This window comes from Nannospalax galili, unplaced genomic scaffold (assembly GCF_000622305.1).
Source record: "Nannospalax galili isolate Female #2095 unplaced genomic scaffold, S.galili_v1.0 scaffold117, whole genome shotgun sequence".
NCBI classification, from domain to species: Eukaryota; Metazoa; Chordata; class Mammalia; order Rodentia; family Spalacidae; genus Nannospalax; species Nannospalax galili.
Genome location: NW_008341422.1, coordinates 3,466,836 through 3,476,999, shown reverse-complemented (window position 1 = coordinate 3,476,999; position 10,164 = coordinate 3,466,836).

Here is a 10,164-nt window from a genome sequence, read left to right as displayed (position 1 = left end):
ACTCTTGAGGTCATTTGAGGATCTGTTCCTCAGGGGTCCCATGGGCTTGGGAGGAGCCCCTGGCTCCTTTCTTTTACCAGTTCCATCTACATGAAGATAAGTCAAAGGTCCTGCTCAACCATTGTTGGCTTCTCTTGGAAGCATGGAGGAAATGATTCCTCTGTGTTGACCCTCCTCTTTATAGACTGGTGTGTCCTCTTTTTTTAAAGCCTATTAAGTCCAATTTTTTTGTTGCCCAAATTCTCTTAGGTATGAAACCATTTCCTAGAGCGCGAACAGCTTATCAGAGTCACATATAAATTTCCATGTGTTACAGCGTGCACAAGACTTGTGCAAGGTCAGGCCAGATAAAATCACAGCATGGAGGGGTGAGGTGGGCAGGAAGCTCCACCCCTAGATGAGGAGCTATTGGCAACTGATTGCTGCAAGGAGAGGAAGAATCAGTGTTCTTCAAGGCTGAATTTGATTTTTTTAACCATGGTAGCTTTATGCAAGTCCTGCCTGGCCTTTGGGATGTCATGGAATAAAGAAGCAAGTGGGCATTGTATCTGAGTCATCAGTCCTCAAGCATGTCAGGGTATCAAGCTACGATCTGCTCTAAGGACTGAGAAACTATTGCTGATGTGTTCAAACTTCAGCAGGCCCCTCTCCAGGTCCAGGAAGGACCTATGGAATCTTCTGGCCTTTTGCCTCAATTTTTCTGTATACCTTAGGTATTCACTAATGATAGTGTTCTCTTTCAAAAATAGCCAAGGAATTATTTTCATATACAGAGGTACCCAAGGAATGAATCAATCTCTGGTATGAATTGAACATTTTGAATTGTACTGTTTGTTCCAGCCTATTAAATAAAAATAATTATTTTGAGCTTTCAGTAAAGTGCTTATTTCAAGGTTGGGAATTGTCGGGAAATACTTTACCATGAACAAAAAATAGATGAAGTGGTGTCACAAGCTTGATTTAGCCTTTTCCAGCCTGGCTTTGTAACTCTGAGAGGCAGGAGCTCACAGGTGCCTTTGGACTAAGATTGATTCAATATTAAATGTGTTGATTTGTCAATACAGAAGTTTATAAAAGGACAGAGGAGGGATTTATGTATGTTGTATATAAAGTGGAATTTAAGATTCTAGTCAATAAATCCTTATTTGATATATTGGATTTTTATCAAGGAGATGGAAAGATTCTTATAAGCAGCCTTGATTAAAACTCAGTCCTAACAAAATTTTTTTCTTCTTTTAAAGCAGAAAAAAAAACATGGGGGGATGGAGGGATGGTTCAGTGGTTAAGAGTACTTATTGGTCTTCCAGAAGACCCATGTTCAGTTTCCAGCACCCCATCAGGTGACTCACAACCACCTGCAACTTCAGCTCCAGGGGATCTGACAGCCTTTTCCAAACTCCACAGGCACCTGCACTCACATACACAAACACACACATATTTAAGAAATACTAAAAATGAACCTTTAGAAAGGAGAAGAGAATGAACAGGGATACTCTATTTTATAGATGTCTATGTTTTCAATAGCTCATTCATAATAATATACTGTTCTTAACACACATACTTAAACTAATCACCTGGCTTTGAATGCTTTTTTTTAATGATAGAGGTAAATTAAATATTGTTCAGGACACTGTGTCTTAATAGCTTTCCTGCGAGCAAAGCACGTTTTTCTATGAGATGACTAAGCTAATTAAACTAGTAAGATGTGACTGAACACACCATGGGCAGTGTTGCAATTTCCTGTGAGTGGCCTGCACATCATTCGTTTGCTCATCAAATACACAGTGAATTCTTAGGTAATTCAGATGTTCTGAAGAATTTTGGAGCACAAAAATCCAGACAACTGGCCTCCAAGAGTTACAAGCTAATGAGGGTCTCTGGTGAATGAGATATGACTTGATAATCCCATAATGGAAGCAAGATAAAACATATAATGGATAAATCCTATAACGCTTGTGGAGGCCAGAGGTTGATATCAGGTGCTTTCCTTAATTGCTTTCCATGTTTTTTGTGGGGTTTTTTTTGTTTTTGTTTTTGTTTTTTGAGACAGGGTCTTTTATTAAAATTGGGACTTTTTGAGTCAGCCAGTGAGTTTCAGGGATCCTCCTGTGTCTGCCGCCTCAGCAACAGTTCTATAGGCCAGTAATCAGTATTGTTGCACCTAGCTTATACATGGGTACTGGAGATCAAACTCAACTCCTCATGCGTGTGGGGCCAGCATTCTACATGCTGAGCCATCTTCCCAGCCCTAAGAAGCAACTAGTCTTAAAACACAATGATAAATTTGGGGAATGGTTTATCTGATTTCAGGGAATATGAGCTTACATTTGGAACTGACAGAAAAAGAGATTAAAAATGAATCAACTCCTAGGTCAGCATGGGTAAACATTTTCTGCTGTAGAGACTGTGGCTATTTCTGGCCTTGGGGAACCCATTAAAGTGATCATGTGCAATCTATAAATGGATAGGTATGCTCAGGTTCCAATAAAACTTTATTTACAAAAAGGAGTGGGTCTAGTTTGTCAACACCTTGCCTAGAACATGACAGGTCTTTGGTGTTCTAAGCTTAGACTCTAGCTCATGGGCATCTTTAAGCACGGCGTGATAAATTCATGTTCTTACGGCTTTACAGTTGACTGTGTGGTTATGGAGGACAAAATGGACATAGAAACGAATGTTAGGACGGTGATCTGAGGGCTGAGGGGGAGAAATGAGGGAGGGAAAATGACATTTCAAGTGGCTTCAGAGTGAGATAGACAAAGCACAGAGTGGTGAGGGGAGCTCCGCTGATTTTGCCCCAGGTGCCCCACCCTGCACGTGCCTTAACAGCAGACACAGATGGGATTAGATCTTTCCCTTACAGCCATATTATCTTGACTATGAACCCAGAACATCAATCCAAAATTTCTGTATGTAAGATAGGAGCTGCATGGATTTAGGCTTCAATCTCACTCCAATGATCAAATTCTAAGGTAAAATTCTTCACACTGGGACTTACGGTGGCCAATCCCAAGACCTGAAGTCAGTGCCCTTGCTTAATCCCCACAGTGGATGATCTGTGCTCAGAAAAGACATGGCAATCTTGGAATCAGAAGATGGTATTCCTTCAGGGCTGGAGGGATAGCACAGCCGTTAAAGGCTGAGGCTAAAAACCGAAGTGTTAAAGAAAAAGACCTGCAATTTTATAGTCTTGTTTTGCATTCTTTTCATAGATATGAAATGTTTTGAAATGTTTAACAATATTTTAGATATCCAGAGTACACTGGAACTTCAAAAGTAAGTCACTACAATGACTCAGAATTAAATTTTACATATCATAAATTTCTCAGTAGTCTGTCCTGGGTAGCTGGCCTGTCGCCATCTATTTAAGTCCTGTGATTAACTGTCTGTCCTTCTCTGTTCTGCCTCTATCACTTTCGCTGCAACAGACAGAAGTCAACTCTTCTAGATGGACTATTTCACCCACCATTAATGCTTTGGCTTAGTCTCACAGTCATAGATCAACTTAGACGTTTCTCAAATCAGCTTTTGAGAACAGAGATACTTAACTTTCGTAGGCTTTGTTTTCAAAGCATGATACAACATGACTCACTTCTGGCTTAAACATCAGAATTCTCATGACAATACCTGACAGAAAAAACTTAAGGGAGAGAAGATTTATTTTTACTCACAGTTTCTGATGGTTTCATACCATCAAATCATAGTGGTGCTAGTGGTGGAAGAGGATGGAGCTGAGGCTCCTCGTAGCACAGTAGACCAGGAAGCAGAAAAACTAAGAAGGAACCATGGGCAGGGATAGATTCCAAAGGTACTCCCCTAATGACCTACCTCTGCCAGCCAGGACCACCTCCTAAAAGATCCACAGTCTTTAAGACAGAAAGTTAGGGGCTGGAGAGATGGCTCAGCAGTTAAGAACACTGGCTGTTCTTACAGAAGATCTGGGTTCGAATCCCAGCACCCACATGGCAGCTAACAACTGCCCGAAACTCCAGTTCCAGGGAATCTGACAGCCTCTTCTGTTCTCTACAGGCATTACACGACACAGGTGCACTTACCTACATGAAGGCAATACATGCATACACATAAAGTAAAAATAAAAAATAATAAATAAAATATTTTTAACAAAAAGACAAAAAGCTGAGAAAACAGCATTCAAAACACAAGCTGGGGCTGGAGAGATGGCTCAGCAGTTAAGAGCACTTGATCTGGTAGAGCTCCTGGGTTCAGTTCTCAGCACCTACTTAGTGACTCATGACTGTAACTTCAGTTTCAGGTGGTCTGGTGTTCTCTTCTGGTCTCCATGGGCACCAGACTCACAAGCAGTGAATACACATACATGTAAGCCAAACGCTCATACTCATAAAATAAAAATAAGTAAACCTCAAAACACGAGCTAGCAGGGACATTTCAGAATTAAATTACAACAGGAAATATAGGTTACCTCATTGCTTCAACATAAATTGTGACCATTAATATGTATAATATAATATGGATAGAATTTTTACCCAGAAACCCTCCCTCTTGTAGCTCCCTACATCTCAATCGAGAGACCATAGCTTATATGTTTATATGCAAGCACTGTTGTCCTAATTGGACACACAGAGGACACAGGCCCAGGAACTTATTTTCATAATCAAAGATAAAACAAACATATACTAGGGTGTTTTTAGTGTTGTTGTCCTTTTGGGTATATATGTATATATGTTCATGTCTGTGTAGACATGCATGTATGTGTGTGGGGGGGGCAGAGTACAATGTTGGCTGTCATATCTCAAGTGTCATCCACCTTTGTTTTTGTTTTGTTTTGTTTTGTTTTTATAAGGTCTTTCGCTGGCCTGGATTCTCCAAGTTGGCCAGGCTGGCTGGCCAGTGAGTCTCAGAGATTCACTTGGCCCTTCGTCCCCAGTGCTGGGATTACAAGCATGTACCACCACACCTGGCTTTTTTACACGGGTTCTAGGGGGTCAAAATCAGGTCCTTGAGCTTTGTTGACTGTTGTCTCCCCAACTGTAGGCTTTGTAATGCTTTAATTTGACTAAAACATTTATGTTGGTATATGTTTGAAGACTTTTAGGATCTTGCACAAAAATTTTTAAAGGAGCTATATAGAATTAATTATATAGTGTTAGAGCTATGGCCAAGTAATTTCTTGTTTGTAAAATAATGAGATTGGACTAGATGGTTAATGTCCCAACCAATTTCAGAAACATTTTATTTTTGCATATAATTACAATAACTTTTAAAATTTGGTAGCATGCCCAAGTCACTGTGGATCCTAAACGTTTGGCTGAAATCATCTAAAATAAAACCTAGGGGCTGGAAAGATGGCTCAGTGGTTAAGAACACCGGTTGCTCTTGCAGAGGACCTGGGTTTGACTCTCAGCATGCACGTGGCAGCTAACAATAGTCCATAACTCCAGTTCCAAGGGATCTGTCCTTCTTCTGACCTCTGTGAGCATTATGTAACACAGGTGCACTTACATACATGCAGGCAATACACTCATATACATAAAATAAAAATCATAAATAAAACATTTTAAAATGAAACCCAATTGGGGAATTCAAAATTGGGCTCCAGGGGCTGGAGAGATAGCTCAGATGGTAAAGTGCCTGTCTTATATCCATGAGGACCTGAGTTTGATCACAAAAACCCATGTAAAAAGCATAGCATATGTAGTGCATGTTTTTTTTGTTTTGTTTTGTTTTCTTTTGAGACAGGGTCTCCCTGTAGCCACAGCTGTCCTGGAACTCACTATGTAGACCAGGCTGGCCTTGAACTCACAGAGATCCACCTGCCTCTGCCTCCCCAGTGCTGGGATTAAAGGCATGCGCCACCACGCTTGGCATAGTGCACGTTTTTTAATCCCAGTGCTAGGGAGGCAGAGACAGTCAGCCTAGCCAATTAAGGCAGGTAAGGAAAAGACATCTGATATTGACTTTTGACCTCTGTATGCACACACATAGGTACCTGCATACAAATGTACCTGCACCCATATGAACATGCATACATACCTGTGTCCTCTCTCTCTGTCTCTCTCTCTGTCTCTCTGTCTCTGTCTCTCTGTCTCTCTCTCTCTGTGTGTCTCTCTGATTAGCTTCTAAAACTTAGGCTGCAAAAGTATTGTAAAATATTTTTTTCTTAGAAATATATGCATATTCCTAAAAATTGATGTTAGGCAAAGACTAGAGCTGCAAATCTTTTTAGGTTTCATGGCAGATTACATCATTGCTCTCTTTTCCTGTTCTTCATATGGAGAAGCTATTAAATATTCAGATAAGTAAGGCAGAGAAGGAAGAGTCTGTTCTCCTCACAGTGTGACAGTAGGATCACAGCCATGCAGATCTTGCCCCTCAGGGCCATTTCTGATTCCCATCTTGCATCAACAGAACCTAAATCTCTACTCGAGAGCCCAGGGTACTGCATTTTGAGCTCCAGGTGATTTTTGTTTTGTTTTTGTTTTTTTGTTTTGTATGTAGACTGGAATCTCAAATTTGAGAGTCATCAGCTCTGCTGAGAAAGTCTGGACTTACATAAGTTGTGTAGCTAAGAGCCTTTAGAGTCAACTAGACTTACCATGAACAGGGTGATGAATATAATCCCCATCACTGGATTGGTAGTCATCATCTCCCTGAGACAGTACTGAGTGTGTGAGAGTTATCAATCTTAAAGGCCTTTTCAATTGATTAAATATTTGTCTCAGTGATCCATTTACTTTATTTTATTTATTTGTGTGTATGTGTGTGTGTGTGTGTGTATTTGGTGTATATGTGTGGTACATGCATGTGAGGGTGTGGGTATGTATTCTAGTATATGCACATGCAGAGGGTGGGGGAGGACACTTGGGTGTCTTTCTCCCTTACACTCCACTTTGTTTCTTTGAGGCAGAGTCTCTCACTGAACAGGAAGCTTGCTGTTTGTTAGGTCAGGTTGGCTGGTCAGTGAGCTCCTGAGATCAATCTATCTCTGACCTCCAATGCTGGGGTTATAGGAACATATAAAAAAAGCCGTGACTGGCTTTTTATGTAGATGCTGGGTATTTGAACTCAGGTTCTTATGCTTGCTGAGCAAGTACTCTCACTCACTGAGCCATCTCTTTAAATGCTCCCTCCCTTGCCCAGTGCTACATTTTTATAAGTGGAAAAGGAGCTTTACTTTATGCCATGCATTTTATTGCTAAAAATGACAATTTTCATAGGTCTTCATCTATGAGTCTGAGCATCACTGTGTGATGAGATTTGGAGACAGGGTCCTGCTGTCTGCTGCCTGTCTACTAAATGCTGTCTGTGCAATGGGGAGTATACCTCTATTACATTAGCAAGACTTTATTTCCCCTTTGTGGATCAAGAGTTGAGAGAAAGTAGACAATGTTGGCTTGTACTAGCCATTTCCCTCTCTCCCTCATCTGAAAAGAAGAGAGAATGGGATCTCAAGTCTTGCATTATTCAGGGTTTTTGAAAGGAACAGAATTGATAGGAGTATTTATTTTAAAAGATTTACTAGATGGGCTTACCCAGTATGGACTGAGTGGTCCAACAAAGACTGTCTCTAGCCCAGAGAAGCTGAAAACCCAGTAGCTGTTAAGTACAGGAAGCTGGGTGTATCAGGGGTTCTGGTCTTGGAGAGTCACTGGTCTTCAGTGTGTGCCAGATGCCAAGAAGCCCGATTATGATGCTAGCAAAGAACTGTAACAGCAGCAAGTACAGGAATAGATGTGCTCGCCAGCAGGGAGTGAAAGCAGGCCAGCAAGCAGGACCAACCACTCAGTTAATTCTTCCTGGAAACTCCCTCATAGACCTGCCCAGAGATACCCCTCTTAGTTGATTACAGATCCAATCAATTGGCAGTCAAGTTAACTATCACAGGACCAGGGAGATGGCTCATTCAGTAAAGTACCTGGTAGGCAAGGACAAGGACTGAACAAGCATCCCCAGAACCAATCTAAAAAGCCTGGTGTGCTAGTGTATACCTGCAACCCCAGTAGTAGGAGCTAGGGAGGGAATTTCAGAGACAGGGGGATGCCTGAAGCTCATTGGACAGCCAGCCTAACCTAATTGATGAACTTCAGGTTTAGTGAGACGCCAAACCAAGTCTCAAAAACAAAAGGTGGAAAGTGACCAAGGAAAGACAGCCAACGTCAACCTCAGAACTTCTATGTGCATCACATGTACACACATCCATACTAACAAGTACATACTCCACACACATACACATGTATATACATATACACACAAAGAGAAACAGAGAGAGAGGAGAGAGAGAGAGAAAGAGAGAGAGGGAGAATTATCACAATCTATTCAGGTTCTGAAGTTCGAAGATTGCATGTAGACTAGTATAATTGAATTATAGTACTTAAGAACTGGAAGACAATTTAGAGGTCAGATTCTATGACCTTTAATATCACAGAAATTGGTTAAGCAGAGACAAAGTGAGAAAGATTTGTGTGCCCTGGAAAGCATCCCAGTGCTCCTTCACACTCACAACCCTCTTCTAATCATATATTCTACACACTGGACTAACATGCTCTGTAACAGTGTAACCAGAAACAGCTTCTCTGTCATCACATGGCAATGACAGAATGTTTTGTCTTAGGAACAGTCTAATCTGAGAACTGGGTGTTGAAATGCACTCAGCCTCTTGAGTGGGCTGCCTAAAAGCAAACCCAAGTGGTGATTTTTTGTGTAATTTGTTGATGGATTGTTTTCAACTGAGACTTGTAAGAGTGTGGGGTGATCAAGAGAGGGCAGAGGAAGTAGCTAGATGAAGACACGGAACAGATCAAACTGAAGTCTTGCTGAAGCTGACTCCACGGAGTGCTCTGAGCATCTCTGGCAACTGCAGTAGCAGTGGCACCAGCCTTCACAACCGACCCCTGTGGTCAGCAGTTCTGTGGCCCTCCCACTCCTACCTTCCCAAGTCTTATTCTTGACCTTCTACCTCATCGGCGAATATGTTTGCCCTAGGATTTTAATACTTTTACATTAGAAATCATGGTTTTATTGTTTATGTGCATGTCAGTGTGTGTCTAAGTGCGGGTTATGTGCACAGGAGTGCAGGTACCTGTGGAGGCCTGAAGAGGCATCAGATCCTCTGGAGCTAGAGTTACAGGTGGTTGTGAACTGTCCAATGTGAGTGCTGGGAAACAAATTCAGGTCCTCTTCAAGAGCAGCAAGCGCTCTTTACTACTGAGTCATCTTTGATTTGAAGATTCTTAACATCATTACACCTGAAGAAGTCCTTTGCCCAAGCAGGAAAGTATTTACAGACATGGGCATGCTCAACCCAGTAAACTCTTTTTTCAAACTTAATAGAATTTGTTTTCTTCTTAAGGTAAGTTGGGAGTTAAAATTTTAATACAGACTCAATTAAAATGTGCTATTATATCAACATTTTAAAATTTATTGACTTGAAGTTGAATTTTGAATTCTAATCACAATATGTTGTGGAGATACTCCTGTGATCTGCATTCCTCACATTGTTCATCCCTGTGCATGAGAGAGAGAGAGAGAGAGAGAGAGAGAGAGAGAGAGAGAGAGAGAGAGAGAGAGAGAGAGATCTATTACTCTATAAATACTTTGAAGAGCTCTTTTAGGCCTACTACTGTTTCAATATGTGCTGTTCCTGTCCTTTTTATTAATTTCAGACCAGTTTTCCCTTGTAATCTAACTATATTCTTTTTTGTTTGTTTGCTTGTTTTAATTTTTTCATTTCATGTGCATATATGCATGGTGTACTGGCCCAAGGTTGATATCAGTAATCTTCAATCACTCCTTCACTGCATTCTTTTGAGGCAGGATCTCTCAGTCAAACCCAGAGTGAGTCAATACAGCTACTGTCCCTAGCCAGCATTCTCTGGGGATCTTCTGTCTCTGCCTTGCAAGCCTAGAATTAGTTACTTTCCCATATGAGCATCAGGGATCAGCAATGTTGGGGCCCCTGAAAGCTTGTATTTGGGGGCATGTTCATTGCATCTCAATTCTAGATGCTTTGCATATTCCCAAGGATTTCCTATTTTGCCCATGTATACTTTAGCAATCAGTATATTACTTTTTAAATGCTTAAAGAGCAGCTATTTTTTGTTACTAATTTATAATTTTACTGCACTTTGGTGCAAAGAAATACTCCCATTGATTCACTGAAATATGCTGAGATGTGGCTTGGTGATA